The following is a 19,463-nucleotide window of genomic DNA, read 5'->3' as shown; positions in this document are numbered from 1 at the left end:
TGCTTTGTTGTAAAAAGGCCCCGACAGTCACACCAGACCACGTCCCCAGAGCCCTGAAAAATCATGAGGTACTCTGGAAAATCTGATAGGCGTTTTACATCTGCTCTTTTTTTTATTATTGCCTCTATCGAGAAAGATGGTCCCATTAACAATAGCAGTTTGGAAGATGACAGGGGCTGAATCACCTAAAATGAGTCCAAAACCTCAGTGGAGTTCTTACTGGTGTGAAGTGAGAAAAATGACCTGTTTCATCCCGGAAAGAAGAAGAACGTACCTCTGCCAAGACTGATTGGTCTTTTCATTTTTGAGAAATTTACAAAAACGCACTCTCCCTTTGTTGAAGAAAGAAAAAAAGAAATGGATCCAACCGTTTTTTCCGGACTTGCTCCAAAATATATTGGGTTCTTCCTTGGGTCATGTCCCAGCCCTACACAAAAGTTCATGGAACCCAGTTTAGTAATTCCTGAGTAATCATCCTGCTGACGGAAACAGGGACGACGGATGCATAACCTGGCGGAGGTCAAAGTTGTAGTTGAACCCTATAGTTCTTAAATCTGTGTGCATACAGTATCGGCTTAAATGTAGGAGGCTCAGATTCCCTTCAGCCTCGGGCACCAAAACACTCTTTTTCAAAATTAGTTCCATTTTGCTGGCTATATTAAACAGAGGTAAAATTTTATGGTCCTGATTTGTCACACAGCCTTTAATGCGTTTCTCAAAGTTGGGAACACATGTGGACATTTTTAGGAGATCATATTCCGGCAAACCACTTTATTAACCACAAGTTCAATATATATATTTATTATATATATAAATTATATATATAGTACCATTGCAGACCTTAACGTGATCTAAGTCTTTCCTCAGTTTTCTTCAAAGCGACAATATCTTCATTGTCAGGAATGGAGAATGTTCCTTGGTGCAACATTTGAATCCGTGCACTGCTGTTTCTTTTTCACATTGGATCAGTAAAGATGATGGACAGCCTACTTATGTCATTCCAACAAACAGAACAAATATATATATATAAACTCTGTGTGATTCCTTCAGAAAAGGAATTTGCCATTTTCTCATTAAATTAGTAACAGCCATAATGCAATATGCAGTATCTCAGGCACTAAAGCAACGTTAAGTATGTTTTTGGAGCTGTTTAACAAACAGCAGGGTTTCTAGGATTCAACACAAATGCATTACATTAAACATTTTCATATAGTTTCTTTCTTAGGCTGTTTAAATACTTGTGTGTATCGATAAGACACGTCTACATATAGAGACTTTGGATTTTTGTCATTTATGCATGTCTTCATCAATAACAAAATATGATGGTTATGAAGCATTTATTGTAGCTTGTTAAACCAGCATCTGAAAGTAGGCCTTCCATTACGTTCATTACCACAGGGAGCTCTGATGATTACAATTGATCCTCCTCCAGAGAGGATAAAATCCAAGCCAGAGGAAGAAAATCCTCATAATTACATAACCATGATCATCACTGTATCCATGGTTCGGATGCCAGTGTGATCATCACATATCCGTGCAATTCAATACAGTTTCCCATACAAATCTTGAAGAACGACATGGTGTCATTTTGTTTGTGTGATGCCCTCGAAACCCATGCATTTTCAAATGGAAAACTAATACTGCAGTAAGAGACAATGTTGGGGCTCAGCAAGCAGTGCTGAAGAACAGACAGTAAACTAATTAGTACTGCATTTTTCCAAGGAAGTTTTCGTAAGTTATTGTGCGCTCACATGCAAGGATCACTGCTGGAGCTGTGGGTAGAATCAAGCACCGTCCATTCCACAGATGTTCCGATCTGCCCACTTTGTGGTTCATTTGATGCGAGACAGCAAATCACATGAATTCAGGGCAGCATTGTTCTTCCTCCTTAAACTGCTCCTGCATCTTTTCAGCTGAAGAGAAACTGAATAGGTGCTGATAACGCAAGGCGAGGTACATACACACATACACTGTTATTTGAGTTCCTTTCTATTGTGGTTTGGTCAAATAACAGTGATGAGGTGTCACACAAAGACACACAATAGCAAATTTACAACTTAGCATTGAAACCTGCAGAATATGTAACCCTTGTGTTACCATGAAGAAAAGGCTGAAGTGACTTGGAGCTGTTTACAGTCCTTCCACCTTTTGTTAGCACTGTATTATAAACTGTTTAAACCTCCACTAATATAGAGACACTGCTGGAGCAGTGTGACTACAAACACGTTGGAATGCAAACCAAAGCAAAGAGTAAACCAACCATGAATGAAGGAGGTTTATAATGAAATATGACATTTATAATCAATAAATATTTAAGGTGGTCCCACCAGCTTCGGACTGATGCATAATTAAAGCAGTTTACATACATTTATAATCATGTAATGACAACAGAGGATGTAACACAAACACTATCTGTCTCTATTTGTCTAACATTTTGATCTTATAGGCCTACGAGCTGCTCACGGTTGCTTAATCAAAACACGTGGAGAGTTGCCTACTTAAACTCAAATTCTGTGTCACAGTTTGAAAGACATTGAGTCACCAAATCCAACCTGGTTCATCCTGAGAGGAGTATAAACGTGCCCAACCAATTTCCTGGAAATCGTCCCGTTAGATGTTGATACAAGTGGACATTGCACCTGAATGGTGGTGGTAGAATAAATAAGGTCACAATGACATCATAATAATAGGGTTTACACGATGGGGGCCGTGAATTCTCAAAATTAATTGCTATTACAAAACAAACATTTGACCTAAAGGTGCACAAGTTTACCAAAACTTTTAAACTATAGATAACATTGTTGAAGCCCCCCTATTAATCACATTATGTTGATTGTGGCGATCCAGTCATGTCAATGCAGGTTTTTTAGTTTCAATTCTTTTTACTTTTAGGGTGCAGCAATCTTTACCACACAGACATAATCATGTTAAGGATAAATAAAAATATCAGTTTTATGACGTATTAAATCATATATTTACTTGTAGCACTATAAAGTGCTACTATAAAATGCATCTTTGTGATGTTTGGCCTGAATTGTGTGTAGCTCTGAGGGACTGAGCTTGAAAGCATGAGGAATCACACGTGGAATTTTAAAATATCACCTTATTTTACCCATACATTTGAAAAAACACGACCAAGCTATAACATGCGTAGCACGAAAAAAAGATCAGATGAGCAGAACTCAGGCTCTATTGTAATTTAGAAAAAGAAACCGAGCTAAGAACTCAGCTCCTGGTTTATGTATTTTTTATCCATTGTTGTTGGTCTTGTCTCTTATTGGTCTTGGTTAGCAGCAGGAGAGATCGAAGGAGCTAGAGGACACTTACTGTTCAAGGGTCAAGGCAGGAAAACAAATGGGACATACATACTGGCTGATCAGTCCAATTATATGCAAAGGGGATGAAAGAAAAGACTAACACACTAACCCACAACACAAGGAACAATCAGGACAGACTATACATTTAAATAAACATCCTTTGAATCAAAGCCAAATGTATCCAGATTAACAACAACAATGAAAAACACAAAATATCTAAATACATTTTTCTTGTTTTGACATCAGAAGTAGAAATAAGGAAGGTATCCAACAACAGTAAAACCGAAAATGATAGAATACCTTATTTAACACAATATAAATAAATAGGAATATATGAAAGTTAAGTAGAGCTTATGTACTTTCAATAAATATTAAATAAAAAAAGAATATTCTTAGCTTTATGTTAAAATCTATGCACTTAAAGAAGTCAAAGTCAAAATCCATGGCTGCAGATGCAACGATCGCAGTTCTCTTGACATTTCATTTTTCAGAGACAGGGAAAAAGATCATGATCCTGATGGAAGAGATAGTTGATTGTGCTGGTTGTGGATTTTTTCTATGTTTCTAGAAAACAACCGCCAAGTCCTGCAGGCGTGAAGCTGGGGTTGGTAACAATGGAAGTGCAAGTCGAGACCTGAAAGGCTTGTTTGACCTGGACTGGGATCCCAAGGTGTTTATTGACTTTTTATATAGCACACAAACCACAGACAAGGGCAAGTTGTGACACGATTAGATCTTCTTTTATACAATGAGACAGATGTTGACTTTAAACAAGATTCAACTGGTTTCGGCACTATTACATCATGATTTGTTTTAACCATATTTTATAGTCTGTGCCAATGTGTCCAGTCATTGCTACTGAGTCAGTATGGATGAGTGGGAAGAAGGTTTGTGTAATTTTGAAAACCTCTCCTCAACCACAGCCCCGGACAGAAATTAGAAATTAAAAAACTTTTAAAATATCAGCTCATATGACGCCTCGTCATCCGCAAGTGGTTTTATTGTGAAAGCTTACTACCTACATCAAAGTAGCTAATACATGAAAATGGATTACATAAAGACAAATTAGCCAGTGCTGAATATGTCCTGAGTGGCTTTGCTGCTTGTATAAAGTTCCACTAAAAGCAAGCTGGGCACTTCATCGCTGAGGAAACAATTTTACCACCAAAACAGGAGGTCAGGAGGCCACAACCCATTCTATGTGACTGACTGTGTATGAATCATGTGTGTTTTATCACAGGTGATGAGTCGGGTTGTTGGTCATGTGTTAACAGTTCCAGATGGGTCCAGATTTGACCTGGCGATAATTCTGGGTAACAGGTTGGGTCCAGTGCGCAGCTTTGCGATGCAGGTTTGCAAAATTTTGACTTTACACATGAAATCCACTTGAGGAGACGTAGCAGTAGAGAAAGATAATATATGTGAGCTAGAATGATGCTGGGCAATTCTTAAATTCTTTTGATATGTGTAAGAGAAACCTAACAGAGCTTGAAGGTTTGCCAGATGGCATCGTAGCAAAGAGCTATTCACCGATGTCTTCAGTAATTTCTCTTGAGGTGATACTTTGATTCGATGCCATCTGGTGAGAATCACAGAGATTGGGCAACAGGATGTAACTTGCAAAGCAAATCATTGACCTTCAATTTTAAGCCTCATATATTTGTTAAATGACAAAAACTAATTTCTTTGCAGAGGATCAGACAACTTGATAGCAGCTACACAGTGATGATTTAGGATGGTGGTTTGAACAGACCTCCATTTGTTGGAGTCTTCTTTTCAGCATTTTGTTATAATAAGTATTAATGGATGTCCTGAATGTCCAGCAAACAGAACTGAAGGAATCCACAATGTGCAATCCTACCATCAGTTTGATCGATTACACAGAAATGAAGGACTCAAAATCAAAGTTCTGCACGGCAGTTATCATTTAGAAATTTCAAGTAGGTTTTTTTTGACTTTTTTTTCCTTTTAAAAGATCACACTTAAGTGTCTCAGATTACCGACGAATTAAACATTACTTAAGCACTTGGATGACATACGCAGAGGACACAGACTGCAACAGTGCAAACTTTCCGCTCCTGCGTAAATCACTGCATGACATAGGCGGCCGGGAGAGACATGAAGGAAAAGGCTAATGGAGCAAGGAGCACAACCGTGTCATCTCCCAGGCAGATTTTTACAAGGCATCTAGTTTATAAACGTTAAAACTCCTTTCCACTTTCTGGAACGCACTGGTAAACACACCCTGCCGTCGGACTGGAAAACTATCTTTATGAGCTCAGTACATTTATCGTTGTCACTGAGGATATACACTGAAGAGGGACATGTATACGTGGTTTTGCTCGAGGAAATATGTCAACTTCCCTGGAAAGCCGCCCCAGGTTGCTCCTGTTGTGTCTTATTCTCCTGTAGACTGCAGAAATACAGATTTCTGCTTTTTCCTCAGAGGTACTGATTATATAATGGGTTTGTTATTAATTATTTTCCTCACTTCAGACAAAGAAGTCGTTCACATTTCTTTATTAAATCAGTCTGAAGTGTCCAAAATCAATTTATTCTCTCTCAAATCTTTTCTGAATCAGGCTTATCAAAGCAAATTAAAAATTACCGAATGGAAAAATCAAACAAACAAATCTCACTGTTTCTTGGCCAGACCATATAAAGATGGATGACATGCTAAAGTCCAAAACTGAGGCCAAAGTGTCTCCCCCATGCCTTCTCCGTGTTAGAAGATGGGATATTGGCCAAACTAAAGAGTCAAAGTACACGTTAGATAACTTTTACTCAATAATTGTTTATATTGGGTAGTTCCACACTGATAAGTTTAGGTTTAATTAGTTGTTAATACTATAAAAACATTGTGAAACGTCATGATTGACAGCTGAGACTCTCTCACAATTACTCAAGAAGTGGTAAGAAGTAACCTGTAGTACACATCAAAATGCATTATCAACAATTTATTAATGTCATACAGGCCCATCACAGGAATCACTTTTATACAGAACAAGTGCTTTTGCTACTTAATGTACCATAGAGAGAATGCTTAGGTAAGATATGAATATGAGAGCTTTACTGCTAATACGGTATTTTATATTGTTTTATTACACGTTGGAGTGGTTAACACTGTTGCCTCAAAGTAAGGAGGTTTGGAGTTGTCATGCCTGCACAAGTTTCCTCCATTTACCATGTCTTCGGTAGCTTTGGTTAATTGGCACCTGCAGTCGTGCGAGTGTGAATGATTGTCTGTGTCTATATGTGACAGTCCTGAGATAGACTGGCAACCTGTCCAGTGTCAGCTGCGATCGACTTCAGCTCCCCCTCAGGTCCCCTTACTCCCTTCCAGCTTCATCACATCGTCTTCATAAATGTATTTCTTTTTTGTAGGTGCTGCACAATTACTGGTTTCATCTCCTGAAATCGTGTGTAATTATGCACTGTATCATCTCAGATGAACATTGCATGTTAAAATCCACATTTTGGATGCTGATTTCCTCCGAAAGCACATTTTGAAATAGCCTCGTAAGAAAGATGTTCATACCAACCCGCTTTGAAAATGTCAGGCTATAATTTAAGATGGTGCTAACATCCATGAGCACTCCCTGGTATCATTACCCTTTTCCCCACATTCAGGATGAAGCACTGCTTTTATTTTCAAAGTCAGTGAGTAACAAGATTAACGATGCTTCACTCCAGAGTATTGATCCCTCCGTGTCATAAACAGATGCTCTGTCTTTGGCTCTGAGTCACAATCATATTAAGCTGACAACAAGGTGAAGGCCATGTTAGAACTGAATGACAGCTCGACTCCTCTAGACACGAATTAGATCATATTCTTTTACCACACACACACACAAACACACACACACACACACACACTGACACATGCTCAGAGCCACATGTTGGTAGCAGCTGCAGCAGATCATGTTAGTGTTACACATGTATTAAGGACATATTGCATGATGTGTTCATTTTAATTCTACAGGACTTTTGATTGTGTAAATGTGATTTTCCACTGTTGTGTCTATTATGGGCTGTAATTCGAGGCTGCATGACAATGTGCAGACTGTCTGGTCCAGATTTCCACTCTTGTTCCGCCTGTTGTTTCTGCGCTCTCCAAACAGATGCTCCATCAAGTCTCTTTATACTTGGCTGAGCAATGGGAGTCACTGCACTGTCGCTGCATGGCCCCCATTCAGAGACACACTATGCATCAGCTGTCATTCACCATGATAGCTTTCATGAGTGCGTGTGCCTGCTTGCTCGTAAACATACGCCGGTGTCTTTTTTTGTACATTCATAGTTAATTCAGTCTGCCAGTAATCCAAAAATGTTTATGTGTTTATTCACATCTGGTCTTTATCCAAATATGACAGCGCTGCAAAAACGTTAACCTCATACGAAGCCTCCTATGACCTGGGGTGCATTTTTCAAAATTTCCTCTTATTGAATTATCTCTAGACTGCTGTTCTTCACCCGGTCATTAGGAGCCTGCTATCACGGTGGGCTTTGCGAAATCGAGTGAAATATGAGTGTCTGCAGTGTGGATTGTTCGGCTTTCACTAACAAGGCTCCTCTTTATTACAGTGCATCTGAGTGTCATCTGCTAACTCATAATAACAGGATCTGTATTGCACTCTTAACCCGGATTTTATTTGAACTAAATTTGTTTAGTGGTCATAACTTATAATGTCTAGTTTCGTGAAAACAGTATGTCATTACTTAATCAAATTAGTTGTTTGCACTACTCACCTGAAACACACAATGTTACTAATGATGTTAAGCAGAGCTGACTTAGAATGTTGCTTTTCTGTAAGAAAGGGGAGGGGCCTATTTGAATTTCTGCTCGGTGGCATGTTGGGACATGCCTGCAGGGCCCGGTGTGAGGAGTCTGGCTGCTGCTGCTGCTTCACGAGTGATATTCGATGGTGTCAAAGCCTAAACCAAGTGGAACGGTAAATATAATTTTCAGTAGCTTTCCTGGATATGTTACTACAAAAGAAAAACGGTCCAGTGACCATACAAGCTAAAGTTAACTTGTGTCAATGTGATTTTCTGTCGGCTCATAGATAGCTGCCGACCACAAAGCTTCAGCATTCATTTGAAAACCTTTTTTTTTCTTCTTTTGTATTAAGCAGCGTTTATTAATCCTACACCAAGTGGAATGGCGAGTGTTTAATTGAACAATCTGTGGATATCTCTGGGAACAGTGACCTAAAGGCTTTGTGTTAGTGAGGGGCATTATGATTGCACGTGCTTGTGGCTAACGCTAGCTATTTTCTGTTCATAACCATATCTATTCAAAATGCGTTTATGTTACTGCAACTAAGATGTTAGGCTGACGTTTTTTAATTTTCTCTTTGTTGTGAAAATGCAGTGGAACTGTAAGTACTGTGATTTTATATCTGAGAAAAGGGGTCACCTTTTAAAACATTACAGGTTAAAACATGGGAGCTACACCAGAACTGTAGCATTCCCTTGCTTACACCAATAATGTTTGTGCTAATTGAATTCCATAAATGCTCTTAAGGTATACTTATCTAAGATTCACCCAAATGCACAGGAGGCACACATGTGTGAAACTGCCCAACTGACCTTTCGACTCTGAACCTGCCATAAGCACGATAATGGAACGCTGGCCTGCTCTATTCACAGAAGACCAGGTATGTTCACCCATTATCTTCTCACCGCTACGTCGAATGGAGGGGTGGGTGAAGTGTTTGAGTCTACAAAATACTAAAAAGCAACCAAAACCAATACAAGTGAAGTAACTTGTGACCACTTCTTCAGAAGTAATAAAACGGCAGAAAAAACATAACATGCCTCCATTCTGCTTCCATCAGTGGTGTCATCTGAGTGTCACCAAGCCCTGACATTCATATTCGTCTCGAAATGGCATCATTTACACCAAGTTTTTAGCCTAAATGTCCTCTGATATCCTCCTCTGGAGTCTGTTCACCCTAGCACACTCCACACAAGCTCTCACCCTAGGCTGCGCAGTAACATAGCTTCTTCAGGTAGTGGACATTTAGGGCAAAAACTTGGTGTAAATTACGCCGTTTCGAGTTGAATTTGAATGTGACAGTGGGAGTGGGCTTGGTGACACTCAGATGACTCCACACGAGCAGTATGGAGGCATGTTATGTTTTTCTGTTTAATTACATCTGAAGAAGTGGTCACAAGTTACTTCACTTGCATTGTTTTTGTCGGAAAGCTTGTAAAAACTTTAAATGATACATTTTTTTATTAATGTAACTTTGTATTTTTCAGATCTACATGAAGTACAGTAGGATTGTGGGCAAGAACCTCAAAAAAGAATTCTTTGAGGGCATCGATCGGCACAGTCCTTGTCTCGTTGAAATATTTTGATGTAAGAGAGGGATCATTGGGCAGCAGTTGACTCAGCTATCACAAGAGACCAAGGTTGGTCCATACCCATCCTGTATTTGCATTGTTTTCACAGCTTATGTAATTTTCCAAAAAAGTTGTACTTTATTAATTGTGGAGTACAATCCAAATTGTGCTTGGTTATTTGGGCACTCCCATACAAACCATTAATTTCCTGTCATTGTATCCACAGTATCTAACTCTTGTTGTCATATTACTCTCCAAAAGACTACAGATCCAACAGATATTCGTACAATGATGCTCAGAGGCCTTCTCCAATGACTTTTTCAAAGCTTGCTTTGTAAGTAACCTCTTTCTTTATCAAAGAGTATATAACATTGTGAATGTGTCATGTTGATCTTTTATCAAATATTTGTTAAAGGGACTCATTATCTACTCACCACTATACCGTAGGGGTGGGTGAAGTATTTGAGCCCAAAAAACTGCTTTTTTTTTGTGATGTGTTTGTTAATTTACTCCTTTAATCATGACCAATTCAGCCCTCCCTCATGTTTCGCAATATCCCATGACTAGGCTACATTGCTAAACGTTACTAATGCTTATTTAATGACAGAGATGTCTTTGTGCTCTTATGTTTGTCTCCTTAAGGACTCAGATGATGATGATTCCTACCAACACATCGACATTAGGATCCTTCTTGTTGAGCAGTCAACAAGAAGATGCTGCATCTCTATCCAGCATCTTTGAAGATAATCATTGAGGAAAAAGTGGTGATGGTTAACATTGAAGACCTGCTGAGGGCTGTTTGTCTTCTATTTGGACTTGCATACGCACTTCACCTCAACTACCCCAAGTCGATGAAGCACAGATTCCAGTTCATTCAACAGGTACTTCTATCGTTGGGCCAGAGTGCGCTAAAATCAAGGTTGCAAACACTGAAAAATGTAATGATCTTAAGTGAAGGTCAATGTGGTTTTAGGTCAGTTAATACAAGATGGTTTAAAAAAGGCCATGCACCCACAAAAACTCAAAATCCACAATTTGCTTTGCCCTTTCTACATGACTGTATCTGTAAAAATAATTCTGTGGGTATATTTCTGACTATTTTTCTTACGAACACAAATTAATTTGTTAACACTCGATGTATAACATGTATACATGTATATAAAGTTTTGGTCTCATATGGACAAATCCACAAGCTTGGTGTCTGGCTACACGGGAATAGCACATAACAAAACGTGTTTTGTTTATTTGTATTATGAAAGAGTTTATCTAAGTTTAATGAAAGACAGGAATTTCCAGCCATGTGTGTTCCATGGTACAATATGTGTTGTGGTGTATGCTCAGGACTGAATATTGTGTTCACCAGATTTGAAAATTGACACGGTTTATCTGTCCTTCTCCAGTCAGTTTAAGTTTTAGAGGCTTGTAGCCAGTTTATATGTCCAGTTTTTTATACATACATCAGATATTGTTATATGCTGTGTGTTATAATCCCTCTCCAAACTAATTTTTATTTAGTTTATTCAAGCTATTTGAGTGATTGTCATGGGTGGTTTATTTGCCTTAGTTTCTAACAGTACTACTAGCAACAGTGGAAGAGGCCGATTACGTTTTATTTGTGGTTGTTCTAAAAGGTAGACAAAAGTCAAAAATGTCAACACTGAATCAGTGTTTATTACTTTGTATTATGTAAAAACTGATATAAGTAAAAAAAAAATGAGAGGGGAAAGGAATTTTCAGCCACTTGTATTGTACAGTGCAAGATATAGAGGCGTATGTTTGACTGCATTTTCTACTCAGTTAATTTTATGCAATCTCTTAAACAGTGTTAAATTGTTGTTTCCAGTTTAAATTCACTGATGTATGGGTCATAATGTTTACAAGGATTTAGCAGATATTGTTATACAGTACGTCTGTGTTCCTTCACCAAACAAAGTGTTACAGGCAGTTTTTTTTGTGTCTGTTTATACTTGTCCTAAAAGTATTACTGTTATATAACATTTTAAATGTTTTTTCAAGAATAAAATACATTGGAGCATTTATATGTATTGTTTAATGTCTTACTTTTCATTTGATTTTGTTTAAACAATGCATTTTGCAAACTCAAAATATGATTACACTAAACTTAAAGACATCTCTTACATTAACAAATGATTTTAAGTAGAGTTAAATAATGTTGTAGTTGTTATTACTTAAACATGTTAGTTTGTTTAACGTAAAATTATAATTTCAATTCACTTAGACTTTCTAGTAGAATTAATTTATGTTAACTAATGATTTTGAGTTCAGATTACTAATGTAAACTCAAATATGTGGACTAAATCAACTAAGGTTTTTATGTTAATACAACTTAACTTGTTTAGTTTTTACCTTATGTAAAAACTTAAACGGTTTAAGGCAACGGGTTTCCTCACCTTTTTCAAGTAATGTCAACTTATTCGGGTTAAGAGTGTGGAGGAATCATGATGACTTGAAAGGAATCAGCTGCTGTCGTGGGGCAAAGTCGCACACCCTGCACAAACTCTCCCAACCAAACTCAAATAGACCAACATTAACCCAAGTTAAACTCAAGGTTTTCAAAGTCTTGTCCCCCATTACCAGCCCCCCACCAGCCAACATGTTCCTTGATTTCTCGCAGAATAATTCCTGGATCTTAGCACTTCTTGATGGCAACATAAACATGGATATGCAGACAGATGTGACTCAGGTACTTTGACACTGAAGAAACATTATAAATTAAAACACAGGATCTTTTTTCTATGGCAAATTGCAGTCCAAATCAAGAGAAGTATATATGCAATAAAATACTGGCATGCACATGGTAATTCTGAAGAGGAAGTAGAAAATGTATATTTTAATTAAAATCTGCTGAGAATTGTGAGGCTGTTGGGGTTGTGTAAATCTGATCAAACCTTATCTTAATCAAACATTCAAGAGATTAGGTAAGTGATCTCTGTAAAATGTCACATTATCATGCTCAGACTGTAGAAATCTCTCTCCTGAAGAAGGCTGTGAAAGTGTAACTCGACACCGTCATCGAGCTCATCAACTCTCTAAAACCCTCCAAATATTGAACCCAGTGATATTTTAAACACATTTGACTGTAAAAACAAACTAAGTCGCAGCACGGTGCATTGATTCTCTCCGCTGTGTCCACACTTATGACACTGTCGGCCTTCAGCACATCTGTCTTTGCTTATCTGTATAGCTGACATCATCTCCACACATGCAAACCCACACACATAAACATCCCCCCCCTCCCCGAACGCAGGCCCTGTAGACACCTCAACAGCACATGGATGGAGGAGGGGTAAATAAATCAAAATCAACAAGAGGCATCTGTTTGAAAAATCTGACAGGATCCAGGATGCAGGCACAGCGGAGGTCAGTGGAGAGGAGGAAACAATATTGTCCCTGTCTGTCTGGCTGCCAGAAAAGGGGCAGATTTGTTTGACTTTTTTGTATTTTTTTAATCTTGTTCTACATAAATCACAAAAACAAGATTTAGGCTTAATCACCAGGGATACAGATACGAAAATGGCCGAGATGTTGCAATGTGTTGTCAAGGAAACTAGTCAGATTCGCTCTTAGCCCAAACAGCTGACCAGAACCATTAAATACATGCCGCACGAACGGAAACCTTACAAAACTCAAATCTTCAACCTTTGTTTTACATTTTTTTTATGGTGCTTTATATTCATATTAATTTACTGCAAATAATAAAACATATTTGTCTTCAAGGCTACAGGTGAAAACAGGTTGATATTGTCAACACTTCCCTCAAAGGATCAGTGTTTACAAGGTTTGTGAGCTGTGTACAAAACTAAATAAACACACTTATAAGGATATTTTAATTGATTAGTAATTACAGTATTTTTCAGCAGTTCTATTTTACTTATTTATTGACTTGTTTTATTATATTACATTCTGTTAATCATAGTTATAAACATTTATATTCATTTATTAATGAATCTGCAAGAAACTACACAACAATGGGTTATAAATAATTTATTGCATGTTTATATACTTCTTTGCAGCGTTCCTATTTATGCATATATTAATACATTTAATTGAAAGACTGGACTGGATGCGTTTACAGCACATTTGACATTTACAAAGATGCACAGTTGAGAGTAACAGTGGATGTCAATGTCTTTAACATATGTAAACAACAGAAATACACTAGTCAAATCACAAACCTATTTAACTTTATAGTAATAATAACTTTATACATAAAAATAAATGTATAATTAACATTCAGTATGATCATAACAACACATGTTGATCCTATAGCATCCTGCTTTTCCTTCAGCCGAGCGACTTGTTGCAGACAGGTCAAATGAGGTCTCACCCTCATGTCGTGGAGGCGTACCATGTGTTGGACGGTCACGTGACACATATGAACATGCGTATTAAAATATAACAAAGCTGTGTTAAAGGAGTCTGGATGTAAAATATGCAAAGAGAGATTCTTAATGCGAGTGAAAGAATGGTTGCAGCTGTGATACTGCTCACATTAAACAGTCACTTTAGGGATGAGATATTGCAGCGAGTGTGAGTGCAGAATAATTCATGAGTGGTGTGTGAGTGTGTGTTCACAGGCACAGAGGACTCACGTCCGTGGATAACACTGTAACAGATAATGATGTGAGCTGAGTAAACACATCACAATAAACATGATGATGTATCTCACGCCTGAGTTGGATCTCCGCTTTGAATCTTTTGCAAAATGCCTTTTTTAAAATAGGTGGATATTTTCTTTTTTGTATTATGAACTAAAATTTTCACTCTGTCAATTACTGAGATTTTGCTCCCTCTGGAAGGCAATTAAACAATGGACCCTGTGTCCCTCTTTCCCCCCGATATCCCGACAGTTCTCCTCCATCAACACAAAACTATCTAATACCAATTAGTTTCTGTCTTTTCAAATACATGCAAATTGAAGTTGCGGCAAATTAACTGGCTTTCCAGCTTATCCCATCAGGCACTGGAGTGTGGACCCGCGGCGTATATCTTTTTATTTTGTCATTATTTCATCCTCCATTCAAAGCTGGTTCATTCTCAAGGGTAATATGATGGGAAGGGGATTAACCTGACCCAACTCGTGATATCTGATTCAGCTGACACTGATGTAGCTGTTTATCTGTTATGTGTGACCAAGAAAAATTACAAATTTGTCTCTCTCAGACAGAGAGAGGGGGCGAGAGAGATAGAGAAAAAAAGACTCGCTGTAGATGTAACAATATGAAGTATACATGACCAGAGACTCATAATCAAGCTTGCATTTAATATAACTTGCTTCCAATGATCTAGCCCCATCTAGTGTGTAAAGAAATGATCATGTAGACAGGAGTCCTGCCTCAGATGTCCTCTTCAGATTCAGCCCTCATACATCATACACGCAACACACATTCCCAGTGTGTGATCCTAACACTGCAGCATTTCAAACCGGTTTTAAAGACTACATGGAATCAATTCTCATTTTAATACCAGGTTAGTTCTTGGCGGTATGTTTTTCTCATGCCCTACCCTCGTTCCAGTCAACGTCTGCCCTCAGCAGCTCAACATCTCTGCTTGTCTGTTGCATACATTTGCTTTTCTGATCAACCAATTCCTCCAGCACCACAGACAGCCCCTTTCAAACCACTAGGGGGCACTATGAAACAACGCAGCCATTAGCAAATTAGCAGGGGAGTCATGAGGGGTGGTTATTTCTCCCGCAGTCGCTTTTTATTGCTGTGAAACTGAAAATGAAATTCAAAACAAACAGGTCTGTTTGGTATCCCCCCCCAAACCGCACCCCCAACCCCATATCCCCCTGCTATTCCTCCAATTCGCCCTCGTACCAGTTTTTTTCTTTCTTTCTCTCTCCCCCTCTTTCTTTATTTCTGTTTTTTTTTCTCTCCTATAAACCAACCGGTGGTTATGTTGTCTGGAATATGCTAATCTGCTATGCACCGGCAACTCCCTGGGTGAAGATCACTTATTAAAAGCATAGTTGGGAGGGTTTATGCAAATTGACTTAAATCAAAGCAAGCTTTCTCTTGGTTGGTTACCCCCTTTGCAAACACTGTGAATTTGAGACCAATATTTTATGCCTAATATACTTTTTTTTTATAAGCATGTGCCACTTTCATATCACCTCCGAGCTTTCTTCCTTCCCGAGTTTAACGCTGAATTCGTGTCCCTTCGCGTTCTCATCCATGCGTCAGTGTGCTGCTGCATGTAGACAAACAGTTTGCTTGTCTGCAAAAAAACAAAAAAAATGGAGAAGTTTCATTTCCCGTGAGTGGATTGACAGATTTGTTAGAAGGAAAAGATGGATAATATCCGCTGTGGCCAAAGGCTGCTGTGAAGTAGTCTGACACAGGCACTGATTAAGCCTCTTGAGATCTGAGGGGATTGTGGGTCTTAGTTGAGAGAGAAAGAGAAATAAGAAAACGAGAGACAAAAAGAAAGGAGTGAGAACAAAACCGCAAATTGGATTGGATGAGATGCAAGTGTCCTGTGGGTGTGTTGGCTTTTGTGTAACGTGTTGTTAAGGTTGGACCCCCAAAAAATAAAAAAATAAAAATCTGACGTGCTTCCTTAACTCCAGACCGAAGGGATAAGCAGATCTCAGATCAACAAGGGAACCAGCACTGGGGATAATGTGCTGCATTGTTTGTGGACAGTGGCGACTTGTGATTCTGGGTCATTACTCAGGAAGAAGTCACACTCTCTGAATCAGCTGAGCCCATCTTTGCACACAGCCCAGTATTGTAATGAAGGACTTAATTGGACCTCTTGACGTGCATATGGGTTTATGTTTATACCACAGTTGTGCAAACCCACCTGACTCCTCAAGTCACCCCTGCCCTTTAGCTCACCTCGAGCCGCGCTGCTTTACAGTGCAAAGGTGAGTCCTCAATTTTCCATATTTATATTTTGACGGTAAATTAAGTAAAAAGAGCAAAAAGGTCACTGCCTCTTCCCCAGGAAAACATGCAGACTCTGCAGTCTTGTGTTGGGTACTAAATATCAGCAGGTGTCCGTCCCCGGCGCTGGTTTAGTTTAGAGCAGTGGTTCAATTTTCGATATCATATTATAGCCTTAATTGTTTCCGTATGTATAACGTACTAGTTGTTTTTAGAGTAAAACAAAGCATTTATTCATCAGCCTATCTACTTAACTAAGCGAATTATTCGTAAACTTGCTTAAATCAACATTTTTGGGGTAGTAAATGTCTGGCACAATTATTTTGGAGGGCATGGCCTGAAAGTTTGGGAACCTCTGGTTTAGAGTCAATGGGAATTTTCAGCTTAAAGAGACAAATTAAATGTTACGAGGACTATGGTGCAAACAATGAGTCAGACATTTATTTTAGCCAAACACTGAGATTGATCAAATAGATTGAATGTTTTTTCGAACTTTCAGAGGCAAAGACGCTCAGTCAGTGTTACTTTACAAAAGACTTATTGTTATTGTTGAAACTGAGCTTTAGAAAGGGAAATATTTCACCGTCTTTTAAACTCAAACACGTGCGGCTCAGAAACAACAACAATTCCTTTGTGATTATTTTAGTATGTTTTTATACAATATGTTTGAGGTACTTTGAACTATGTCATGCCCGGTGGTGGAGGAATTACTAAATAAAAGTACACATATATATACAAACATTAACTCAAGTAAAAGTAAAGGTACCACATAGACGTTTTTCCTTGTGTAAAAGTATTAAGAATAAAACTACTTGCACAGTGCAGCCAATTCTGTAATGCAACTGTCTACAGAATCATCATGAGTCTCTGTGGGGTCTAATGTTATCTGCCCACTCTGATTCCATCAATGGATCAATCGACCTTATTATAGATTCGTTTCAAATATATAAAAAACAAGGTGAATATAGAACAGAATTATTGGTAACAGTGGAATAGAAAGTACATATATTTATACATGTAGTGGAGTAAAGGTGAAAGTACAAACATAAATAAATCTACAAAAAATGCTGCATCTAACAGGGATGGAAAACAAACATGCAGCATCATTTTCAAAGTAATTTGTATATTTAAAGCCAAGATCATTCTGTTCTTCAGCGGTTGTAACCATATGTGTGCAATGTCCTTTGTCAAGACGTATTCGCTCAGACACTTGCGTTTCTCCGTGTCTTTGCGGGTCAAGTCAGTGAGGTTTGGACTATGAAGGAATCACTTGAGCACATTTCAGCGTTTAACCCCAGCAAACCCCATCAGCGCGGCAGAGGCAGCTGTGGATGATTCCGTAATCCAAGCAGACACTGAGAGAAGGATTCATAAAGGCGGAGAGGCTTCCAGCAGCATTCTCTCTACTGCACACCAGAAAAAAATAATATTCCCAATGAGGATTCAGAAGGGTTTGCTGATTGCAAAGTCTAATTGCAATATTAATCAATTACGCAGAATAAAAAGCTCCATTTTATGCCTACCATGGGTGGCTGGCATGATGACTTCCTGTTATTCACTGCATCAAATGAGGTTGGGCTCAATCAGAAGAAAAATAAAATCACCCCACTTCCCTTTGATATTTGTATATTTACTCAAAATCAACAAGGGCCGTGCGCAATTGTGCAGCGGCTACATCATAGACGAGAAGAATATCGAATGTTTTCTGGACTTCTGCTAATACAGTTACAGAGAATCAGTGCTGCATTAATGGTGAATGCAGTTCAATAATGTCTCAGTCTGGATGAAAGCAGTTCCCCTCCATAAAAACCATCAGAGGGCAATCGATGTGCTTTCATCCCCAGGAAGGAAATTGCACTCATATGGCTCAGGCTCTATGAGGGGCCCCCATCCACAGCCAAATCATTAACATCAAACTTGCAGGAAAGAAATCAAAATGTCAGTGTGCCCTGCAATATCTGGGCAGATGAGTATTGCCTCTATTTCTTATACAATTTCGTTCTCCTCACATCTACTCGTAGCGTCGCATATTGTACGACTGTTTCCTGCAGCAGGACTCGGCTGCATCGAATATGGACGGTTGAGACGGTTGTGAACTTTTTTTCTGAGAGAAATAAGCTCAGTTATTTACAGACAGATATTATGCGCAACTGCTCTAAATTCCACTAAGACTTCATTATCTCGGGTAGATGGTTAATTTATATTACACGGTCGATTCTTCCGAATTACAGAATCATAATTTAATAATGCCGTTTTGTTTTTTAAATAATGGGCACCTATTATTTCAAGGTTGAAAAAAAAAAGTATTTTTAGCAACCAGATTCTAATACAGCAAGCTACAGTATGATCATTAGAAATAAAACTGAAAGGGTAACGAAGGACATTTTAAAAAATGTACAAATTCTATTTCAGTCTCACAGTATCACCCCCTAATTAAACATCATATCTTCTCCAAACTCTGTAATGCTTATGTCACATATATTAATTTTTTCAAGTATAGCTCAGGTTTATTTAAACTTAAAACCCTCTTATAACCTCTCTCCTGCAGGAGGTAAGGAAAACTGCTTTTATTTTGTTTTTGTGGTCTGTGTTGCACATTTTGTTTTTAGTTTTTTTTTACCTGCATGGTAAACTGTTTTCTTTTTGACTGGTGACATCAGTCAGCCGTGGGTTTCAATAAATACTGAGGTGTGCATGTGAAACAACCTCTTAAATCCATTTTCTTTTCAAGTTTTGTCTAGAAATATTGTCAGATGGTTCAATTAATATTTAAACAGTTTTCATGGGCTGTGAAAAGAAGAGAAACCTGTTTGTTTTCCCTGTTAACCATGCTGAGCTGTGGTAAAGGAATGGTAACACAAAGTGGGAATCTGCGCCTCTA

At 38.3% G+C, this 19,463-nt stretch overlaps 1 long non-coding RNA gene across 2 annotated transcripts; it reads left to right on the top strand.

Moving 5' to 3' along the window:
- Positions 1 to 8,179: 8,179 nt before the first annotated feature.
- Positions 8,180 to 11,705, top strand: LOC133020681 (uncharacterized). 2 transcript variants are annotated; one of them, XR_009682931.1, is made up of 5 exons: positions 8,180 to 8,269; positions 8,878 to 8,977; positions 9,585 to 9,737; positions 9,930 to 10,002; positions 10,311 to 11,705. It is a non-coding gene; the product is annotated as an uncharacterized LOC133020681 (long non-coding RNA). The 2 variants fall into 2 exon arrangements; XR_009682932.1 differs by lacking the exon at positions 8,878 to 8,977 and having other exon boundaries at positions 8,195 to 8,269.
- The last annotated feature ends 7,758 nt before the right edge of the window (positions 11,706 to 19,463 follow it).

This window comes from Limanda limanda, chromosome 15 (assembly GCF_963576545.1).
Source record: "Limanda limanda chromosome 15, fLimLim1.1, whole genome shotgun sequence".
In the NCBI taxonomy this organism is placed as follows: domain Eukaryota; kingdom Metazoa; phylum Chordata; class Actinopteri; order Pleuronectiformes; family Pleuronectidae; genus Limanda; species Limanda limanda.
The sequence above is the reverse complement of the archived record's forward strand: the minus strand, read 5'-3'. Positions and strand labels throughout refer to the sequence as shown.